We start from the raw sequence: 25,147 nt of genomic DNA on the forward strand, positions 1-25,147 counted from the left end.
CATGCCCCGGGTCTAGAGATCCTGGGAACCACAAGTACTTACTGGCACCAACTTTGGTGAACAACTCATGAATTTTTGTTTTAACTCTTCAACCTACATGCACTTCATATACCAGAGTGATCAGGGGCGATCTGGAGGAGAGGCTAGCGGTGTGCAATCCATCGTAGATTTAAGGGCTAGCATATCCTTTGGAGGTGTCTAAAATCAGTCAGAACATCCAATCCCTTACTAGCTGGTACTATCTTTAAAACCAGCTGCATCATTTACCATTCCTATCTTGCAGACACGCTCATAATTTCCGGTCGTTCTCAGCAGACTTTCTAGGACATCATCAGACTGCAGACTTAAAAGCTTAAAAAGAAAAAAGAATGCAGGAGAATCTAGAACAACTACCCCATATCCATCAGGACCGCCACATCTCTACTCCACTTTAGGAAAAGAGTTGAAGACAAATCTCTTTTAGGGGGACTACATTAGAATGTACTAAAAGTTCACAAACCAGATATCCAGTTTTTCACTCTCTGAGTACATGCGTTCCTCTAGCCCTGTACAGCGCTCAATTGATGTTTTAATGGATTCAGACTATAGAAAAGCCACATACATGCATGTCACTTTTCTGATTCAGAAAATACTTTTGGAATCACAATTTGGTTTAATACAGAGGTGGGCGATGTATTCTTCTCCGCCGGCGAAATTGGTGGAATATTGACCGTTGCATGTTATGCGTGTAACGTGGAGTTCCTGCCCAATTACACCAACTGCAGCCTGGTGGAGATTTTTCTCATGTGTGACTAGAGAACTGTAAGTTGGCAAACACAAGCACGATATGGTGTCCCCTAGCACTATTTTCAGTCCCTAAGACGGCAGCTGGATGAAATTTCTCCAAAGTGGGCAGTCACGACTGTTCGTGGTTGGAAAGCTGACTCTACTCGAGTTGCAACAAAATCAACTTGAGAAGCTGCACTTTCTGGTCTGCTGCATGGTGCCATTCGTGCTGATTTTTCAGCGCAGAGCCAGCTCCTGTCGCCAAATCACAGTGCAAGCAGAGAGACGTGAATATTTGCACGCATGTGCAGCTCTGAGAAATTCAGTTCCAACCAGGCCTAGTTTAATCGAGTGAGAAACACAATTTTGTAATTGCAAACTCTGTGACTTTCCAAATTGCTGGGTCTGAAAGTGCAAAATGGATTTGTACATCTGGTTTATATTGAGTGTAATGGGATCCACAGCATTCATCAGTACCCTGCACCTGTATGATTGACTCAATGTTACATTAGCGAATGATGCCTTGACTTAATTATCACCTGCCTGTTGGCTATCACCTAACCCTCATTACTTCATTGTTTGTACACTAGTAAGGGGCAGATAAAACTCCCAGTTTTTTGTGGCAAAGAGATGTGCTATGAGCAGAGGATTAGCTGTTGTGCAACCTATAAACTGTAATATGGTTAGATCTTTAGCAAGTGGTATCTTTCTAGTCCACACCACAATGCTTTGTGGTACTTGTGGTTCAGGGTTTATAGCATGCAAGGGGAAACAGAATGCACAGAAGAAAAGGGACTGGCTGGGCCAGAGCAGCGGACAATGAACAACCTGGAATCTGTTCAGATCATTTGCCAATGGCACCTTTTCAGCTCCCTTCTCTTTGTATACTGCTTCCTTGATCACAGAGAAGTAGAAACCAACAACGGCTGAAGTACTTGGTTTACCAGCTTCAGGTTCATAGCTTTAATTGGTGTAGAAAGTGATATGGCACTGAGGCCCAGAGACCTGAGGGGTCCACAGAACCCTGAATATTGCTGAGTTTCATAATTCAAAGAGCGGGCAAGGGGCCCGATTTCTTCCTTGCACTAGCGTCTCTGACACACTGGCTTCACTACTCCATAACATCAGTGTTAGCTTGCAAACTTGGTGTATGAGGTCATATCAGCACTGTATTTCCTTTGAGAATTAACATTATTAACATTATTTCTAAATTATGTAAAGGTTATATTTAGCCTATAGCACTGATAGGTACTAGAACGATTAACATAGAAGAACCTAATGGCCATTTTACAGAGAACATCATTCAGAACAAGAACAGTATAACACTGTAACAAGGCCATCGTCTTTACTGGTCGAGCTATAGTAGCTGTATTGTAAGAGAGGTGGGGACATGAAGGTATGATCAGATGTATGTTTGAGTTGGTCTGAAAGATGCAATCTGAGAGGGGGGTTTAGATGTTTGAGAAAAGACATTGGGTGGGTTTTACTCTTCCACCCGCTGGTAGTGAGTTCCACAAGACTGAGGAGGTGCCTGGGAATGATTGATGTTGGGCACTAGGAGTTTTAGAGTTGGGTGACATGAGTAGTAAGTTATTTTTGCTTCTTGGCGCTCTGTCACCACCTGACTGAGCAGCAAAACGAGGTAGGGAGGGGAGCTGAATATAGCCATCTTTGTAATCCAAACATCCCAATATCCCAACCTGAACTTTAGTTTGACTTCAGTGGGAAGCCAGTGTAACTGAGCCAGGAAAGTTGGAATATGGTTGATTTTCCTTGTCCATGACTCAATTCTTACCACAGCATGGAGGACAGTTTTCAGTGGCATGACGGCCCTTTGTGGGATGCCTGCGAGAACAGCATTGCTGGATAAATAGAACAAGAGCATTTGCTGCTGCCTTTGAAAGGTGAGGGGACAATACTGGTTTTCTCTTCTTTAATTATTTTATTTATTTGCAGATTTATCTAGCGTGTTCTCGACCCGAAGGTATTGGAGATCTTTACATGAGCACCAGTTACGTTACACAAGGACACATTAATCTTTTTGGTAGGCACGGGGAAATTAAGTGATTTGCCCAAAATCACAGGATATGAAGTCAACCAGAGGCTCGAACCTTGGTTTCCCAGCTCCAAGGTTTGCAGTCTAGTGGTGAGACCATAACATAACAATCATAGTGCAGATATCAGCAACCCCCGCTTAGCAATAGCAGTCATGCAGCGCAAAATAAACAGTCCAAACAAGTTTGTTGGGAAAACAGTTTGCTGTAGGTTTATTACATACAAGGAGTATGCCAACGTGATGGGTTAACTTACGGGCGATCCAAGGGCAGGCAGCGGTTACCAACCTAAGCTGCTCTACCCGCCTCATGAGCCAAACTGCACCATTGCCAACCCAATCAGTGCTACCATTTATGTAGGGGTTATCGCCATTACATACCATGGACCTCTAGTCCATCACTTTTACTCACGCCTTTTTAGGGGCGAAGCGTATCCAGGCAAGCCCCTGGTTGCTCAGGCTTACAACCACCGAAAAGTCTAGCAGGGTTCTGTCGTTTTTCAACCAGAGTCCTGCCGTAAAAACTCCTGGTATTTTAGCATAATGCACCCTTATTGTGCTCCTGAAAGGGTACCCCTCGTACCAATCAGTCTCTGGATTGCCCTGTAACTCTGGCAAAGCCCTGTATGTGGCCCATCCCCTCCACCATGGTAGGCTCCATAACCTCCTGCAATGTGCGGTTACCAGTCCTTCTAGCTGGACGATTTCTATCTACCTCTGACAGGTTACCAGTCCTCTAGCTGGACAAATCTCATTCTCCCTCTGCAGGTGTTCCCTGTCACTATTGGGGGAACTTTGTGGTGTATGCACTAAAGAGACCATGCCTTATTTACCAGGCCCTTCTCATTGTATTTGATTTTGAATTAGAGTTGAACCAAGCCCTCTTGCTTGGTGGGCTTTGTGCATGGCTTATTTACCCTTCTGTAAGCGAGTTTGATGGCCTCCACTTGAATTGGGAACTACTGTTCTCTGTTTTAACCACAGCTTAAGTTACCCAACCGTAGGCATGTTTGATGGCCCCCCGGAGTGGGGAACAACTGTACTCTACTTTACCCACAATTCAGTGTGAAATCCCTATGGGGCCCTCTGTGCCAATGAGAGCCTTCTTGTTAGGTGTTGCCGGGTCATGCATTTACCCATCACCGCCCAGTCCTTGATTTCAGGATAAGCCAGAAAACATGTTGGAGTTCACCTCCCAGTCCAACTGTATATTTGTTAATAAGTTATTGTGTTTGGCCAACACCATACCCTTATCTTTGCCTGCTGGCCTCCTCCTCTATGGGAGTGCAATGCCGGCAAGAATTCTTGCCCCTTAGGGAATGCAAAACTATTGCTTTCACGTAACCATAGTTCTGTCTGCTTTAAACCATAATGCACTGTGTGCAATATGTGCCTTAGATTGTGGGTTAACTAAGCCCTTCTTTACCCCCCTACATGGTTACTCCCAAATAGGGGTTTCAAATGATAACTGTGTGCCACATCAGCAAGTGGGAAATGTACCTGCTCCTTCACTTTTAATGCACGCTGTGTTCTGGTAATTGTCAGCATTTGTGCTCCAAACCCTTCTTTCTCCACCCTGTTGGAGTCACATCACACACTTTTTTGGAATGACACCCATGCACAACCTACCTATTTAAAACCCACCTTGTTTGTGGGTTCCTGGCCTATACCCTTCTGTCAGAGTATGGGCAAATGTACGCCTATGGCATTGCGCTGACACCCCCGTATTCTGCTTCATTTTTTGTCCATATTGAATGCCAGTCCCTCACTGGCTGACTGCTATATTTAGCTGCCCTGCCGCCATGCTGATGTCCCCACCCTAGCGCATGCCGCCACTTCCCAACTTCTGCTAATGTGTACCAGGGAGCGTAAAAGTGGGTGGGAACAGGAGGAGAACAATATGTGGCGATACTTGCCCTTTTTTTAATCATGGGAATGCCAAATGTTCTTAATACCTTGTAGCCTTTTTGTGCTCTTACCCATTGTATCCCAAACTCTAGGAATCACAGCACACTTGTTAGATGACAACTTCCACAACCCACCTAGCTGCCATGGCTATAGGGCTGGTGAGATTTTGCTTAACTGAAGCAACCTGTAACCTGCCCTCGTTTACAGCGTGAACCTACTTTGCTGAATAGACTAAACCTGGCACAGACAGTTTTATTGATAAACTATGGCGAACAAGTTAATGGTTTTAAATTTGGTTTCACTGAGTGTTTTTCCTTTATGCATCCGCAAGTGAGTACCTTGATCTGTTTTGCCTGTATTAAAATTGTTGCTTGCGTCACACTCCAGGATACAGAACTGTGCTAGTTATCCTGCTTTCTTCAGTGCTGCGAGCTTGGTATATTCACAGGTATTTCTTTACATTTTCCTTTTCTGACTGTAGAATGTAACAAGATTGCAAGCAACCATTCCAAATAGCCATAATTTCACGTATTCTGACAGGGGCCCTGACCTTGTCTTCTCCCTCTGTGAGGTGATCCGGACTGCTATGTCAAGCATCGATGGGCCTTGGCAATCACATGTAACCCTCCATCCTGTGATGCATCTGCTCCATATACATGGTACTTAGTAGTACATCAATGATGGCAACAGCAGGGCCTTAACTGAGCTTTAGCCATGTTGCTAATCCAGGAATTGGACCTAGATCAAAGGTTTTTTTCCCAAAAGTAATTGCCCTCCACCAGAATCACAGGCCTGCCTGTTTACTGGTACCTAGTACCATTCTGGTTGGTGATACAGAACCTTCTACCCAGCATAAGCTGACAGTTTAGCATTGCCATTGCCATCTCACCAACAGTGCCCCTTGCAATAATCATCCTGTGTAGTAGTCATTTGGTTAAAAGCCAAGGGGGAAATGGAAATGCTCTCTAATCCTCACACATAGAGGCTCCCATTAGGAAGAGTGTGAAATTGTCTTGCTAGAGTGGCCACCCAGGCTATTATACTTTTGGGACTACCTGTCTGCCCAGCTTCTGGTGCTTATACATGAGTGGCTTCGCAAACTTGCATGTCTGTTTACTACAATCTGTCCTTTAACTTCCTAAAGGACTTTTCCACCTGCAGTTGAAATCCGTGCTGTTCAACTCCCCTCCTCAAAGACCATTTAAATGTAAGCAATGAGTGGTGCTGGGATAATATGTCGGAATCTCACAGTTGCAGTTTCATGTTCTGGTGCAGTCCCCATTTATAAGTTTTGCACCGGAGCCCCTCTGCCTAATGTACGTGGCCTAGGTACATAGTTTAGTTCGATTGACGCCCTTGCCTGTGGATCACAGCAAACTCGCCCCAGCTGGGCATGCTGCTGCTGTCTGAATCTTGCTGCTAAGAGTGGAAGAAGCATGTCGAACCGTTGCTGCTCCCGTTGATATTAAGTGTGTGTAGCTGCCCTGCCAAAATGGACTCCCAAGTCCGTTAATTGTGGTGCCTGCCCCTACTATTATCCATAACAGCACAACTTCTGGTGGGATGGCCTTAAGTAAATGATGCCCCCAAACCCTGCTGGACTAAATTGTGGGATCCTAGGTAATTGTCAGAAATTTTCCTTGTACCTATGTTTGACATAAGGGCACCGTGAAATTCATGTGGTCAGGACATCCACTGTATAAACTTTCTCTTGTATTTGAATGTTGAGCTATAATATTCTTCATCTATCATAACAACCCAGGGCTTCCTTCTGGCTGTCCTTGACAGAGGCCGGAGATGCCCCACCCGGAGTATGTTGGCCACTTTGAGAAATGGCAAATGACTTTACATTATCCTTGTAATAAAATCGGTGTAAATGTAATACCAGTGCTAGGGGCGGACATGTGGGGCGCTGTGGATCCACTGACAACTAATCTACCCTTACTGGTCTGGGATTTCCAAGCACCAGTTTCCCACCCCTCTTCCTACTGGATTAACAGAATTGACACACCCCAATAGGTTCAGCTCCACTTTTACTATCAACTCTGTAGTCCCACTGCCTCTACGAGGATAGGAGTTATTAAATTCGGTGCTCTACCATATCAGTCACCAATGCTACTGCTTGAAATTAAATAAATGTCTGAAACCGGTCCTTCCTCATATCCTGGTCACAATCCTAACCGCGATGAACCCTCCGAGCCACAGCGAATGTGCTCTTTTATCTACATTAAGGAACAAGTAAGGCACGCGGTTTTATTAACGATGTTGCCCTAAGATGTTACCCTAGGAGAACAAAAACCTCAAATGTGCGGGATTGCCACAAACATCTGGCAAGGCATTCCAACAAACTAACCATTTGCAGCACCAGAGATTCACGGGGCCACTCCTTGCCCTGAATACTACACCAGGTTAAGCTTATGTGTGGCATCAAAAGACCCATCTCTGAGCACATGCCTGCAATAAATTCAACTGCATCATCTCAGTCAGTTAAACCAACCGCAGAGTAGCATGCAAAGCTCCGCCCGTGAAGAATTGCAGGCCCATGCGGGCAAACCAAGCTTCCCTTGCTCCCCGATCCATATGAACTATCGATGGAACAAATTAGCTGTTAGGCAATTTGCCCCAGCCAGCGAGACAAGCTGGCCATGACCCAGTTTCAAGTTAAGGGCCTGTTCCCATATGACTGGAACTATGTGGACCGTAAGGAGTAATCATCATGCACCATTATTAAATGTGCTATTTACATGCTTAAAATTATTTAGTAAAGCCACCCGATGTCCAAAGGATTCTGCCCCGAACTGTGAGGCTCTCTTGGCATTAGAATAAAACTTTTAAACTGACATATTTTCTTGGCATACAGTGCCATATAGTTCTGCCTCTTCTGCCTTTGTATCCATCTATGTATTCATCCTGTAACATTGGAACTATAGCCAGCCAGGACTATTGACTTTCTCACTGTTTGGTAGTTTCATAAGATCATTAAGCAACAAAACATCTTGCAAATGCTTCAGTTTTGAACTGATTAAACTGTGCAATCTCTGTCATGAGTTTCTTTGAAGTTACATCACAGAATAAACACTTCATCATGGTATTCCCTAGTTCAAAATCTCATACATTATGCATGAGGATTCTTGGAAGCACAGCAGGACTACCATCTCCTGTATAATATCTATATATATATATTTCATACCTGACGTCATCCTAAGTCCGACACAGTAATGGAGTGAGGTAAAACCCCTGGGGAGGCCTATGGGTTTATATATATCACATCTTCCTAAGATAGCCAGAGGAGAACAGGAATTCCTGGCTGACACACTGAACAGAGATTCTTAGGTTCCTACATGTAGACACTTCCACTCACCGTAGTCTAACATCCCTTGCAGGGTGTCCAATTCTAGACGAGGATAGGGCCCCACAGTCTCTCGTTTCAGGCAATGGGGTTGACTTTATCCTAGACAGATTTTGGTTTAACACCTACACAAATGCTAGGTACAATTAGGTACATCTAATTAGAAGGGATAGTAGGAGTAGGCATCTTTTTAGTGTCATGTCTTTTCTATATTCGTATGTATTCATGATTACTGCAAGATGGTAGAGTTATACCTTCCATTTACTTTCATAGTACTGCTAATTATTTATTTCTTTTACTGTCTAATAGTTGTTGCAACTCATCTATTTTACACCAGAATAACAACTGTTCAATATATCCTTTTTAAAACCGCCGAGCCTGTTCATTCTGTGTATCTCTCTAAGACAGACTAAGTAAGCACAAGTGACTGAGCGAAAAGGGGTATATTGTTTCCACTATCCTGAGGGATCAGGATTGTAATATCCAATGGTTGCCAAGAAGTATTTTCTCCTTGGTAAGAGGAGATTCTAGTGGCACTGTGAGCTAGCTGATATAGAAGACCTATATGCTCAGTGGTGGTGTTCAAAATCAGTCTGACACCAATCATACAGTGTATGCTGTCCGAACGTGCAGATCTTGTATAGGTTTTTTAGGAACTACACAACAGCTTCACATGATCGTCAGTTGCATTACAGATGGACCCATTCATTTTGTTAGGCCCGTGGGATTGCATGATTTGCCCACCGTTGGATCACCACCTGCCCAACCTGCCGAGGACCCCAAGTCTATTTATATTGACAATCTTAGAAGTATCAAATTCAAAACTAACCAACTGGAGGATCTACTGGCCTTAGCGAAGTTAATATGGGAACAAAGGGAGGAGGCCGCCAGAGAAGAGATAACGCACTGGGAAGATTTTACCAAAATACTTGGAGTAAAGCACGCGGCTCGTGCTCCTCCAGCTTCAACTACAAACAGGACCCCAGACCATGAGGACAAACACCTATATACCATAAAAACTCCACATCTGCGGAAGCTTAAAAAAGCAAAAAACAAAACTGCGGGAGATTAAGCACACTGGTCACGACCTAAGTTTACAGAGAAAGTTAGCAAAACTCCAAACGGAAAAGAAAAAAATAATCTATCAGGCAAAAAGGGTTTCGGACGAAAACCTGTGGGCTAGACTGTTGCATGACTCAAAAACAACAGTGTGAGATTCCGGTGCACAATAAACAGTCTAGCTAACCCGAAAGCCTTAAGAATCCACTCACAAGTAACAGAGGAAGCTTGGGCCACCTATTTGCTTCAACTCTCTAACTCTGACCAGAATCAGGGCACACGCCAATCTTCAGAGGGAACTCCTATCAATCTCACAGTTATTCCAGGAAACAATCACTCTTCTTTTACAATCGACCAGGTGAAGGCCAGGATAGCCAAAGGCAAACGGGAGGGCGCACCGGTGCCAAATGGGATTCCACCATGTCTCTTTAAAAAGGATCTGGAGTAGTGGGCTTTTAAACTGTCACCGCTGTTTGCACAAATCGCAGTAGGAAACATCATCCTGGACTCCTGGAGGGGATCAATCATATCCCCAATATATAAGAAAGGGGATAAGAACTCAGCAAACAGCTACAGGCTCGTGGCTCTAATCGATATTGAAGCAAAATATTACACTGGACTAATTCTGGAAGACCTTACCGCCTGAATGGAGGATAAATCCATCATCCCCATCAACCAAACTGGCTTTTGTAAGAGCATGGGCACAACCACTAACATTCTAGCCCTGTCTCTATTGAAAGATAGGATGAAATTAGCAAAACAACCTCTATTTATATGTTTCATCGACTACTCGTTAGCATTCAACAAAATTGACAGGAGTAAACTCTATCATAAACCAACCGTTGAGAGAGGGTCAAAGGGATTCAAAGTTTAGAGACCCATGCCTGGTTAATATCCCCAGCTACTTCTACATATACAACACAAGAACACAGGGGGTCTAACAGCTGAATAATTTAGCTGGGCTGCCAATCCGAACTACCAAGATCTCAGAGTGCCTCAGTCACCAAAGGACAGCCTATTAAAACATGGATGAACACTATGTTATAGGAAACACAGACACCTTATAGGTCATTTACAAATTGGTTGGCAAAATCCATACCATTGAGCAATGGGTTACCATCAAATTGACTTGATGGTCAGTCCTATCATCTGGCCATACCCAGGTGTGAGTTGGGATGGTCCCCTGATCATTGGGACATAAAAGCCACACCATTCGTTGCTGGTTTTGGATTTGGTCCTACCAACATAAATGAGCCGCTATCTGATTGCTAATCTTTGATGGTTAGTGAATTCTAGTGCAACACACAAAAAAATATAGTGAATTAAAATAGAATGGTGTGTCCTCAATATATAAATTTTGTTCTGCAGCCGAACAACACCTCCTAATTAAAAACTAGAACAGTGCAAGAAAGACAGTCAACAAATATCTATATGATAATGGGCCAACATGTTTGTGCCTATCGACCAACCTGTCCCCTGGCTTTCATCAGGGCCTCTGTTCTTTAAGTCGTTGCACTTTGTTTTGAATAAACAGTGATTGAAAACAAAAACAAAAAAACACCAAATAGTGAATTGATTAAAGAAGCGGTTGAATACGATACAACCTGTACCAACCGAGAACATTAAACCTCCATGTCACTTGGAAAATAGGATTTCTACGGAGGAATAATACAATAATTAGTGTAACCTAGCCATGTCTGCTATTCCAAAACATATGTATCACTGAAATTATTTACAGATAAAATAAACACTTTATACACACCCATCATGGTAGGGGAAATGACCTCACCTCCCCTCACCTGGACCTTGCTCAGGTTCTACGAGCCCCCGCACTGTATAGATAGAAGAAATGGAACAGAAAGTAGGAACACCATGAAGCCATTATGTCAGCCTTTCAAGAATAGTGTCTCATGATCCCTTCCGTTATAAATCTCAACTTCTACCTGAATAACAGCAACAGAGAGACTCTAGTCATCTGACATAAATGCATACCACGTCTCAAAGTATCTCAGACTAATCATATCGTCTTAAAGCTCTCTAAATGCTCCTCTATAAAATCTGCCACTATTTACATAAAGAGAACAATGGAGGCAAATCGTTCCTATACAGCTCACTCTGCAGGCCTGTAGGTGTAGCATATATATATATATCCAGGAAGGCAATCCTTTCCTTATGGGCCTCTAACGTGAATTTAAGATATTGGTTCTTGCTATTCAACCATAGATGGAATTCGTTGACAGAGTCTATGCTGCCTCTCCATACTACCAACACGTCGTCGATGTAACGATGTAACGCTTCCGCCATCAAGTGGCAGATCTTATAGAGGAGCATTTAGAGAGCTTTAAGACAATATGATTTTTTTTTATTATTTTTTTTTTCCTCATATTGCGGTTTATGCAGAAGGAAAGGTGTTTGGTAGTTTGACAGTATTTGAGCGGTTGTACCTCCAAACTGTCCCTAATCGTCTATCGATGGATACAAGGGGAGTTTCTCATTATCTTAGTTCTTACCAGTCAATTTCCTTCGGTACACCTTTATCTTGCTCAATAATTCCTTTGTTTCTGGAAATATCTGGCCCTTGGGGTGTTTGACAGACTTCAAGTTGTGCCTGGAATTATTGTTCCGCTTAATCATTGGAATCGAAAAAGAAAAAGAAAAAAGAAAAAGAAAAAGAAGCCAAAAAACTTCAAACAAGGAGGGGTTCTAGTTTGTCATCTGGAGGTGATATAATTTTCCCAGATCTCCCAATACTTCATTCTTTTGAGTTGTTTCCCTTTTCTATCCAATCTGCTAGTTCTTATTACAGCATTTAGCCAATTTTCATGGGTTGGTGGAGCCGGTTTTATCCAGTTAATACAAATCTCTCTACGTGCTAACAGGATCATAACGAACAATACATTTTCTTGATGTTTACTTAGCTTAATCCGATTTGGTTGAGTAGTACAGTGGATCCCAAAAATAATTAAAAGAATATTCACAGTTATAGGTGTTGCCAGTATTGCAGTTAGTGTCTTACCAATCTCTTGCCAATATTGCGTAAGCGCTGAACAGCCGCCAAACATGTGAATATCATCCACCTTTTCTTCGCCACATTTGCTGCACGATTTTACTGCCGAGCCTTTACATTTTGATAGTCTTTTGGGTGTCTAATATGCTCTATGTATAGAGAAAAGATGGTTTCTTTTTAGGGCTGCGGGCTTTACACACAGCCAGTATTTCTCTACTGATTTTTTCCAGATTTGACTTAGATCCAGAGCTTCATTTGGTAGATCTTTCCTCCATATCTTTTCAGGGATAGTAAAATTTTCTTCGCCGGATTCAATTAGAGTCCAATACCATTTTGAGACTTCTTTTTTTAATACCATTTCATTCGTCATTTCTGTTTCTAAGTTATTCGGATCTGTTGCTCCTTTCAGAATGGTATTTGCCCAACTGCTCAATTGGTAATATTTAAACTTTGAGATTTTTCGTTCTGTTATTATTTGCAAATGTTCCCATGATATTAAAGCATTTTCAACCAGGAGTTGTCCCCATTTTTCAATTCCAGATTGTCTGAGTGGGCTTGATAGTAAGTCCTTTAAACATTCTGGGGTGCCTGGAGAGTCCCATATTGGAGCCATACTACTGTAGTAGGGGATCTTTGTGGCGATTCTTATCTGATTCCAGAGCTTAACGGCGTTATTCAGAACCTTCAATTTTACTTTTTTGAAGAATTTTGGGTGACCAAATTTGAAGAGGAAATGATCTTCACCGTTTGTTAGATGTTGTAAGTAAGTTGGATAGGCATGATGTACCTTTAACAAGACTCTGAAATTTTTAAATTGGAAGGATCTATAGTATTCATATATGTCAGGGCTTGCTATTCCTCCTTGTTCCTTCTTTCTCCTAAGTTTGTTCCATGAGATTCTTGTGCTTTTTGCTGACCAAATAAAGCTAGATATTTCTCCTTGTATTTTTTTTAGGGCTGCTTTTTTGAATTCTAACGGAATGTTATTAAAGAGATAAGTGGATTTGGGAATGATTGACATTTTTATTATATTAGATTTGCCTAAAAAACTTAGCGGCAGACCTGACCAGATTTTAAGGAGTCTTCTCATTTCTTTCACCGCTATGTTTAAGTTTGTTTCCGATAGTTTTCCAAGATCTTTTGTTATAGTGATGCCTAAATATTTCATTTTATCCTTTAAAAGAGATGAGTTTAAGTTAGTGTTCCAGCTCATTACCTCTGTTTTATCGATATTTATCAGATAACCTGAAACCTTACCAAATGTATTCATTACATCCTCAATCGCGAATTTAGAGAAGTTATAGTTATCAGTAAACACCATAAGATCATCAGCGTAAAGCGCAACTTTCTTTGTCCAATTTTGATATCTAAAAGGTGTTATAAGCGGTTGATTTCTAATAGAGCAGGCCAAGGGTTCGATATATAGATTAAAAAGTAGCGGAGACAAGGGGAAACCTTGTCTTGTGCCTCTCTGAATCTCGATATTATCCGTGAGGTTCCCGTTAACTGCTATCCTTGCTCTTGGGTTATTGTAGATTTCTTTTACCATGTGACTAAAGTTGGTCCCTAATTTGCTTTTTTCTATGATTTTATTTAGAAAGGCCCAGTTAACACGGTCAAAGGCTTTGGCAGCATCGTATGTGACAATCGTTAGAGGTAGCTTTTCGCAAACAGCTACGTCAATTGTTGCCACTAATTCGTGCGTGATTTCCTGGATTTGTCTGCCCTTTATGAAACCCTTTTGGTCCGGGTTAATTAATTTAGCCATAACCTTTGATAATCTTTTAGCTATTACATTCATAAACAGCTTGTAGTCACAGTTGAGGAGTGATATTGGCCTATACGATGCGCAATTCTTTGGATTTTTTCCTGGTTTTAATAGGATGCTAATCGTCGCATCATTCCATGAGTCAGGTATCATTTCGTGTCCCAGATAAGTCTTATTCATTATTTCTGTTAGGTGTTCAATTAATGTTTCTTTTAATGCGATGTAAAATTCATTGGGCAGCGCATCTGGCCCCGCTGCTTTTCCTCTCTTTAGGTTACATATGGCATTTCTTACTTCTTCTGGTGTTATTTCGGTGTTCAAGAAATTCACTTCTTCCTCTGTCAGGCTTGGAAGGGGAACGTTCTCTAGATAGTTCTTGATGTCTTCATCTGATGGATTTGTGTCTTCTTTGTATATTGAGGTGAAAAATTTAGAAAATTCTTGCCTTATTGAAACATCATCTGAGCAGGTGGATGATTGGTCTTGGGTGTAAATGCTTAGTATATTATTTCTAGTCTGATCCGTTTTCATTTTCCAGGCTAGCATTTTCCTGCAACCTTCTCCATATTCATGATTTACTAATTTGCTGATCTCCCATTTTCCTTTGACTATGTTCTCCAGGAAATCCTTCAAATTCTCTTTTGAATTGCGATGCTTCTCTTCTAGGATTTTCCTCGATTCTTGAGTTGTGTCACACTCTAGCTGTAGTTCTACTTCTTTAATTTCCAGTTCCAACTTCTTAATATCCAATTTTTTTGTTTTATGTTTGTGTGCTCCCAAGCTGAGCAGTTTACCTCTTATTACCGCTTTATAAGCATCCCACATTACTCTTTTTGATGTTCCGACAGCATTATCTTCAAAATATTGGAGGGAAGTTGTTATGAGTTGCTCCACACTTTGTTCGTCTCTAAGGATTGATCGGTCAACTGTCCACCTGTTGGCCAGATGTGGTTGTGGAAGTGTTATGGTTAACTGTACCGCAGAGTGGTCTGATAAGTGCGCAGGTAGGTGTTCAATGCTTTTTACATTAGCTCGCAGAGATTTGTTCATTAAAAAGAAATCTATTCTAGATTTGTGTCCTAATTTTTTGTTATGGTAGGTGTACAGATAGTTTTTTACACCTTTTAGCTTCCACATGTCTTCCAGAATTAAGTCTTTTTTGTAGATCCCTAGCCATTCCCTCATTTTTGGTGTATTCCATTGTTTTGTTGGAGGCATTCTGTCTGTTTTAGGATCCTCTATAATATTGAAATCTCCTCCCATAACAATCGGGGTTGGAAATGTTAAAAGTTCAGAGTACAGTTTTTTAAGGGGCGCTGGGTCGTCCCTGTTTGGGCCATAATATCCCACAATTGTGAGGATGCGGTCTTCAATTCTGACTTTAGTAATTGCCCATCTACCATTGCTATCTACTTCATTAGATTCTATTTGGCATTAAGGGATTTTTTTATGATGATTGCTACCCTCTTTATGTTGCACTCTTGTGTTGTATGTACGCTTGATCCAATCCAATAAAGATTTTTTACCAGTTGAGTCCACTCTGCATTTATTAAATGTGTTTCTTGAAGAATGATAATTTCACTTTCTATTTCTTTCTTTTTTTTTTTTTTGGTAATCCTCATATATCACAGATGGAAGTCTTGATGGGACACTGGCTCCTCCATGCACTGCTGGCCATTCTGCATCGACCCTTGTTGATTTCGACCAGATGCAAGTTGGTTTACCCGTACCCTCAAGTAGCCACTACCTTCCCCTCCAAACTCCTTTTTTTCGCCGATCTGTGGGCTCCCCATGCTACTTAGGAGAACGGGGAACCAGCAGGGCTCCAGACAAATCATTGGAAAACCAATCATTGGGATTGCCAGGCCACCAAGGCTGACCGAAACATTCGTCTCACTTCTAGGATCACATGCCACATCTGATTTGCTTGTTAACATAATCTGCCTCAGGCAGTTAGCAAAGGTAGGGGGAGATGGATCTTTCCATGCCCTGCAGATCTCGCGCCTTGCTAATAGTATAATGTAAAATACAAATTTCGTGAGAAGATCATTCACCTGATAATTCGCGACTAGCCCGGACATTACTGTGAACCTTGAGACTGATATAGGCTTTGAGAGGACTTCTTCCAGAAATTCCTTTATCTTCCCCCAATAGTCAACCAATTCAGGGCAATCCATAAACATATGTACATCGTCTGCCCTCAAGAGGCCACACCTTGGACAGTTGTAATCTATATTTGAAAATTTAGCCAGCTTCTTCGGAGTTATATAAACCCTGTACATAGTGAATATGTGATTCCTTTTCAGCGCAGCCGGCTTGATTACAGTGTTTAACACCCTGAAGGAGTCGTGCCAAAAACTCCATAAAGGACCCATTAGCCGGAGTGAGAGCGTTACACCACAATTTACTGATTTTGGCCTCAGACACATCCTCCCTCTCCATCATTGCCGAATACCAGAAGGATATTTGACCCTTCCACTTACCCCTTCTAGTGACCGCCTCGAATTTGGGGTTGGGGGGATTATTGGCATAGGATATTTTTTTCAAGTATTCCACAATCCTTCTTCTTCTTGAGGGGGTTCTAAGCCCATTAACATTCCATGTTAGAATTTTTATTGATTTCTCTTTTATCATCTTAAGTTGTTGTTTCGATTGAGGCAGCCATTAACTCCCTTACTATTCCTTTTGTATTTCAATTTTGAGGATTTTTTTTTCTTTTTTCCCTACCTTGCTCCCCACCCGTGTGTATTTACAAAATTGCATTTTTGTGTTTGAGTGTTACTTGAGATTCCCTCCCTGGGGAAGCCTCCCTTTTTTCTTCTTTCAGGTGTTATTACACCCGATTTCGTGCTCCGATTCTCCAGGTATTTTATTCTTTTGTTCTTTATTACGTAAGTGCTTCCCAGTATTTATCCTACTATTAATGTTCAGTCCCGTTTTATGTTTGTACATATATATGTGTATATGTATATGTATTTTCCGTGTTTCCCAAATTTCCTAGTTCCTTCTTACACTTTTTAGTACAAGGAGTTAGTTCCTTCTAATCCTTCATTGCTGCATTATTCCTTGTTTAGTTTGTCGATCTCGATTTGATCTTTTTTTAATTGAATAAGGTTTTGTACCTCTTTTGGCTCCCTTAGGTTGTGCATTTTATTTCGCCACATTATTCTTAGGGTGGCGGGGAATTTCAGTTGTACACTTGCTCCCAGAGCTTTCAGTTCCTGCATATGTTGCCCCAGCTCCCATTGCCTGTCTTGTGTGGCTTTACAAATGTCTGATCGTATACGAAATGACCAATTATCTTTATTGAAATTCCCAGTTTTTAGACCCTCACTCAATATTTTTTCCTTCAGAGAATAGGTTCTGAAATTTACCAAGATTTTTCTCAGAGTTTTTCTCTCTTTACTTTTTCTGAATGGATCTCTGTGGACTCGTTGAATGTCTGCTGCCAAGTCACAGTCTTTCGTCCAGGGGAGAAACTCTTCTAGGAGAGATATAACGTAAGCCTTACTATCAGATCTCTCTGAGTTTTCAGGGACATTCAGCACTCTAATGTTGTTCCTTCTTCCTTGGTTTTCCAAAGATTCTAGTTTCTCCTTGATGGCTTTCTCGCTGTCTTTCAGATGTCTTATTTCTCTTTGGTTTGTGTCTATTTTTTTGCTTAAGGAGCCAAGCTCATTTTTGACCGCTGTAACTCTGACCCCTAAATCATTTAGTTTCTGGTCTAGACTTTCAACGACTTCTTGTATTTTGTTCTGGTTTCCTTCTGAGATTGAGAATTTTTCTCTCATGTCCCCCATTATTTTTTCCATCATTTTATCCAAGCACACCTCCAGGATTTTTTCTGTCTTGTTTTTAGCTATATACTCCATATGTTCTTGTTCTGGTTCATCCTCTTAAGTCTCTTGGTCGATTTCTTGATCATTTTCGACTTGCGGTGTGGTCATTGACCTTGCTTGTGGTAGATGTATTGGTTGAGGCGACTGGTTTGGTAGTATTGATTGTTTCAATGGGAAAGTCACACTTATGTTTGGAGCTGGAGCTGGAGGTGACTGCATATCTGCTCTCACCGATGTCTCCTTGTCTGCAAACTCCACCACTTCTTCTTCTGAAATTGGGCTGACGCACTGATTGTCTGATACTGGTGCTGGTACTTGCAGGGGTGCTGTGCCCGCTATGTTTGCTGTGTTTGTTACGTCAGTTGTGTTAATTGCTAGACAGTGACCCCCTCCTCTTGCTTGTACCACTTGTTGTACCTTAAAGTATGATCTTAGAGATGGTGTAATCTTGATTTTCTGATCTTTGTTTTTCCTAGACCCTCTGCTTTTTATATTCTCTGTTAATTCCTCTGAACGTGGGGGGGGGTGTTTCACGTTTTTCTTTGTGCTTCTCGGGGTCATACACCTTTTTGTAGGCTGTAGAAGGCTCTGTTTACCTAGGTTTTGATTCTTGAGGCAGTATGCTGACCTTACTCCTCCCTCTTCCGATCTCTCTAGCACAGAAAACAAGGCTCCTGCTACTTGTATCTTCTTCGATCTAGATCTTGTGGAATAAGGGAAATGTGGGGGGGCTTTTTCTTTTTTGTTTTTGACAATTTTGTCTTTTCCCAGCGGTAAAGTAATGTGATTGTTATCAGCTTTCCCTGAATTTTGTGATAACAAATCTTTTTTGTCTTGATTTTCTAATTCATCTTTCTCTACCTCTGCCTCAGTTCCTCTCTGTTGCTTACTGTGTGTATGTCCCCCTTCTTCCAATACTTCCTTAGGGGAGAGACTTTCACCTCTCCTTTCATTCATCCAGCGAGGAATTATCGACGATTTTATATTTATTACACTCTCACAATGTTTCTCTTTGCACTTTTCTCCTAGTAAAGACAATTGATTTTCATGGAAATTAGGGCTCCCCTCTCTTTCCCAATGCCCTGCGCTGGAGACCTCGTTGCTACTGCCTTGTGGAGCTCTCACTGAGTCTTCCGTGCCCGCACCCGCCCCCGCCCCATCTACACAGGCACACACAGCAGTGTTGCAGTCTCTGCTGCTCTTACCCCGGAAGAAGAAATTGACCTTGCCGAGTTTCTTCCTGTAATTCCGGGCAGCTTCTCGCACTCTCTCCCACAGCCCGTCGCTGCTTGAGGAGTCGACCGCCGGATCCGAGCTTCGCCGCACCACAGACGCGACCCACCCCGTCATGCAGGTCTCTGACGCTATCTCTCAGCCAGTCTTCGAAACAGTCCAACGGCCAGCCGGAGTGAAGGGCGCAACAGCCCGAGCCTGGAGAACGCTGCCGCTGCCGAAGCTGTTGTCGCTGCCGTTCTCGATTGCACAGCTCTCGCCGGTCAGGTAAACGGGCTCTGTCTACTTGTCTGCCGGGGAGGGTTTTTCTTTCTTGCAATATTATTCCTGTGAGCGTGTTGGTGTCTAGTGGATTCTTAGTGACTAATCCATTACAGCTTTCAATTCACATCATTATTCGGCTACTTCTAGATCGAGAAGCATTTTTTTTGGATTCGTTTCACCTGGAGTCTTGTCGGAGTTCGCGACCAAGCGTCTCAGCCGGCCGCCATCTTCCCCCCTATCCTTAAGACGATATGATTGGTATGCCTCGGAGGAGGGAACGTCCAGCTGACGTGTCACTTTGTACGATTCATGGAAGCAGCTGAGGTGAAACTCTGCCGATAAACCACTAGTATCACCCACCTCTGCATCATTCTTCAGGTTTTTTCCTTCTCAAAAAATAAGATACACTCATATTGCCCCTCTTCCGGACAACATATGTTGCAGCATGACTGTTGATTGCAAATTACTTCTACCACAGGCAGCAAGCAATTGGTATATTGCATACCCACTTCTCTATTCAAACCGCAGATGTGTCCTATTACAACATTTAATCTTTTAATCTTATTTCTCTCATAAAAAAGCTTAGGAACTGAAAATCCGCCAAGAAACAGAACGACTAAATCTCTTATTACTGTACTGCAACTGGCACAACTGCAGACACTTGTACTAAAAGATGTTAACACAATGCACGGATGTTTTATGAAATGACATTATTGAGAAGTTTTAAATCATGAACCTTGCTGCTTTAATTTTTGCTACTTTCTTTTAAAGACAAATTGTAAAGGTTTTAATTGACCGGACAATAAACTATTACTTACTACTTACTTACTCACTAGTTGGCAGAGGTAGGTACCCTGGTCCAAATAGGGACCCTTGCTCCTAGTCCGGGTAAGGGGGATAAACTCCTAAAATAAACCCTGCTCACCTCCTTGGCAGCTTGGCACAAGCAGACAGGCTTATCTCAGAGGCAGTGGATGAAGAGTTTGTGAACACATACAGTAATACGGTGAAAATATTACAAATTGACACCACACCTATTTAGAAAAATTTGTAATCTTTGTCTAAACCAAAACGTGACCAAATGACAAAAATCCACAATACAGTAATTTAAATATGACTCTTGAATGGTAGAAATAGTTTAGTTCGAAGCAAATTGCAGATGCTGCACTTTTCTCACAAAGTACCTGGGATTCGTCACGCAAACAAACACAATGGGCTACAGGGAAGGTGGTGCATCATTTTCTGACACTCAGAGAAGGTGATGGGTCAGTTCCATGCTTTGGGGGAGCTGATGCGTCCATTCTTTACAGCAGTGCAGGGTAGGTGATGCGTCGGTTCCTTACTGAAGAGGCGGTGATGTGTCTTTTTCTTACTGTGTGAGGAGGTGATGCGTTGGTTTCTTACTGGGTCCCCAAATGGTGCGACAGACTTGGTGCCTTGACGTGACGATCTGGGTTGATGCTGAAATCGTGCAGCCGCACAGCAGGCCTTGCATCGAACTCGGTGTGATGAACTCAGACTGAGGAGATCAGTGCACTTGATTCCTTGAGCCGTGGTAGGCACAGCAATGGTTTCTTCGACGATGCATCAGAAACAGGTGCGGTTCTTCGAAGTTGTATTGCTTTTCCGGCACCCTGTGGAAAACAGTCTCCAGAGGTCCAGAACAGCAGCAGGCACCTCTTTGCAGGTTAGAATTCCCAGCAAGGAAATTCAGGGGAGCTGGTGGTGAAGTGTTTGTGTCCCTGAGACAGACCAGGAGGCGAGCTGAGTTTCAAGTCCTTGAAGATCTTCTACTCCCTTCCTTCACTGGTGATCCAGGCCAGATTATAGTCATTCCATACAAGAGAAAACAGCCATTTCCCTCCTTCCCCTGGAGTGCCCATAGCACAGAAGGAAAACAGGACCAACGGCTAAACATTGCCTTAATCATTGGACCTCGAAGTTCTGAAACCAGTCCACCAGCTTAGCCCATACTTTCTCTCGACTGCTAGTATCACACAACAGGTCCTGTTTGCTTACATATATAATGCTTTTTTTACATTCCAGCAGAAAAGGTGGAGAGTAAGATTTACATAGTTTGCATATCTCTTGTCTCCCTAAAAGAATTCCATAAAAAATTAATCTTGCATCCAACCTACTAATCGCTGTATCGTTGCTTTGCCAAACTCCCAAAAACACCAGGGCTGAGCTTACCCTCACTAAACTACCAGTAACTTCAGTAAGAAATTCACACACCTCAGACCACAATTTGACAATATACGCACATGTTAAAAACATATGCAAATCGTCGGCAGCTGTATTTCTACATTTTGGGCATTTATACTGTATCCCGGGAAGTTTTTCTAGATTTGCAGTAGACCAATATACGCTATATGCAGTTAAAAGATGGTTACGTTTCAAGTAGGCAGGTTTGATGATTTCTCTAAGTAGAGTAAAGGAGACTTTCCAGGTTTCCAACAGATTTACATTTGACAAAACCCCTGCCCCTATGTCTTTATATGTCATTGTCTATATCATCTTCTGCCTGGATCAAGGTATTATATCACAGGGCTACCTCCTTCTTAACTGCACCAGTTCTTACTGCTTGGTCTATCCAGGAATCCTCCCCCTCTTCCTTCCATTCTTGACACCTCCACCATGCAGAAAGCTGATAATGTTTGAACCTGGTAAGTAGACCCCCTGTAAATGCCTTCAAGATTCCCCAATCAGCCAACTCAGTACCCACCTTCAAGTCTACCCAGCAAGATATTCCTGCATTTCTTAAGGAAAGGCTAAGAGAGTCGTCCAGACACCCTATGGGTCCCAGGGGATTCCCAAATCGGGGCCTTAGATGCAAAGTAAGGAATTCCTAACTTCTTGCGAATGAACACCCATACTTTCAGGGCTCCAAATAAAATCTTCAACCTTACATTTTTGAAGACCTTCGGGTCTCCAAACTTAAACAGAAATTGGTCTTAGCCTCCCTCAATTCGCCAAGAATTGCTCCAAATTAAATTCCTACAGTGGAGCTATCCACTTTACCTAAAATCATCTGACAATTCTTAAAGAAAAAAGCATGTCCATATATTAACAAATCTACATGAACCAGCCCGCCTTTCTCCTGTTTCCGCCTTAAGTTTTTTCCACGATATAAGGGAGCCTTTTAGAGGCCCAAATAAAGCTGCTCAGTTTTCCCTGACGTTTTGCTATCTCCCTTTGGTCAAATAATAATGGGATAGAATTAAACAAAAATTAATTTTTGGGTAAAATCAACATCCTAATGAGATTCACCCTACCATACAAATTAAAAAGGCACATTTGCCCATCTCAACAACAATCTCCCAACTTCCTGGCTGATCTTTTTCCAATTCACCATAGTAACATCTGACAGTTTTTGACTTATTGTAATACCCAGAAAGCACATGCTTTATTTTACCAGCGGCTGTTGCTTAGGTTGGTTCCATTCCATAATTAAAGTCTTATTTGTGTTAACCTTGTATCCTGAAATTTTACCGAATACTACCGCTTTGGCCATTAACAAGGGGAAAGACACCTGTGGGTTCCGGGTATAAGAAGGAGGTCATCAGCATAAAGAGCTAACTTAATCTCAAAAATTCTATTTGTAAAAGGGACAATGACAGTATCCTTTCTAATTCATATTGCTAATGGTTCGATATACATATCGAACAAAAGAGGTGACAGGGAACATCCCTGCCTTGTTCCACGCAAAATGTTAAACCAATCTGTCAGCTCAGCACTTACAAGCACCCTTGCTCTAGGCATTTGTTACAAAAGTTGAACAGCCTTAACTAAATTACCGGGAAATCCAAATCTCTTTAAAACCTTCCAAAGATATGGCCAATGAACCTGGTCAAAAGCCTTGGCAGCATCTACTGCCACAACCGTTACCAGTAATTTAGTTGTCTTGGCCAGGTTTACTACTCCAAGCTGTAAGGTGGTTAATTCATCCTTTCTGGTCACTGTGTATAATGCACTTAATAAACTTGGCTATCCTAGCGGCCAGAACACCAGCAAAAAGACTTTATAGTCAGTATTCAATAAGCTAATTGGCCTGTATGCGTCAGCCAACATAGGGTACTTATTTGGTTTCAAGATTAGAGTTACTGATGCCTCTGCCCAACTTGACGAGGGATCTTCTCCGTCTTTTAAAATCATGTTAAAAAGCTCCTTCAGTACTGGTATTACTTCCTCCAAGAGGCACTAATAAATCGCTGTTGGGAGGCCATCAGGCCCTGTGGCCTTCCCTCTAGCCATGTTCCTAAACTGCTGCCTGATCTCTTCTTCTGTTATTTCAGCTGATAACACCCTCTTCTTATCTTCACTAAAGGTTGGGAGTTCAATATCCTTAAAGACTCCTTCTATACTAGCCCTCCCAGGAATAGTGTCTTCAGTATACAAATGTATTAGAAGACATAGGCGTGTATGGAGCTAGTTCTTCACTCAAGGCAACGTATACCTTTCTTTCATAGAGCGGGGCCTCTATCTTCCTGAGCTGGGTCCAGGAGAGGTGAGGTCTAGTCCCCGGTTAACCTGGGTGAGTGAATATTTACAATTTTGACTACTAACTTGGAACGTATACAATAAATATACGATTGAGTCAATTATGTTTGTTTTTTCTAGATGTGAGACACACCAGTTTGACACGGAGGAATATGATTTTGGACTAAATGTCCATCTATATACTTTTGATTTGAGTATTAACATATTATTTGTTGTTTGTATTCACACTAGCGGTAGAATATTAGAACAGAGGCCCAGAAGAAAGCCGTGTGACCCTGTTTTCCAGTTGGCTGAAACATGTTGGCCCCTTTTGTGGCAGTTGAATATTTGTTTAAGATTGTCGTTTTGCACTGTTCTTGTTTTTAATTAGAGGGTAAGACCGCCTTCTGAATAAAATTGTCTTTCCACTCTATTTTATCTCACCAAGGCCCCCTTTATTTGCACTGCACGTATTTCCATATGACTTTATCTATCTTATAGTCAGCACAGTGTTTGTCAGCTAGACTCACTAAATATTTCACAGATTGGGTGTGGCAATGGTCTCAATGATCTAGAGACAGACCGCCCCATGACCATGGATGACCAAATGAGAATATAGATCATCACAAGACATTTGATGGGAATCCATTTTTTCAGAGATATTTTCTCTGAGTCTCACTGACAACCACTTGTGTTCTTGATTATGTTTCACTGTTATGTCCTCCATTTATAGGCTTAATAGGAATTCTGCATCCTCAACTGATTTGACAACAGTTGCGCCTGCTTTATGGTTTAGCATATCTAGCTTTTTCTCTGTGGTGTTATGACAAATCTGTTTAAACACATATTTTTAAAAAAATGGAAGAACACACAAACTAATTGGACTATTTGGAAGTGTTTATATGAAGAAATCATATATCATTGTAGCACAGGAAATATACAAATAAATATGAAAGTGAAACAAGGGAGGTGAGGTGTATTTTACATATACCACAACATTATACATTGAATACATGAATACATGAAACTGACAACAGTGAAGCACAGCGTGAAAACATGGGGATAATCTCAGGATGACCTGGAATTCTATTTATTCTATTTTTGGTGGTCAAGTTGGATTTGTAATGCTTATACTTATGCGTCAACGTATCAACTCTTGAATTATCGTGCAGTCGGAAAGCATCAAAACAGGGTCTTCATCAGGACAAAAAAGGGGATAGTCTGTGTATAGCCTGCATGAAAGGAAAATTGATCTTTAGAACTCATGTATTTAGACCATTCTAAATATATATCTGGGGTGAGACTCAGTCAGTCAGTCAATTATCTTTATTCAATTATTAAAAATCATAAAAGAACGAGCATTTTTACATAGCAACATTTCATAAGAACAGAAGTTAATACATAATTATAACAGACAATCAAT

This window comes from Lissotriton vulgaris, chromosome 7 (assembly GCF_964263255.1).
Source record: "Lissotriton vulgaris chromosome 7, aLisVul1.2, whole genome shotgun sequence".
In the NCBI taxonomy this organism is placed as follows: domain Eukaryota; kingdom Metazoa; phylum Chordata; class Amphibia; order Caudata; family Salamandridae; genus Lissotriton; species Lissotriton vulgaris.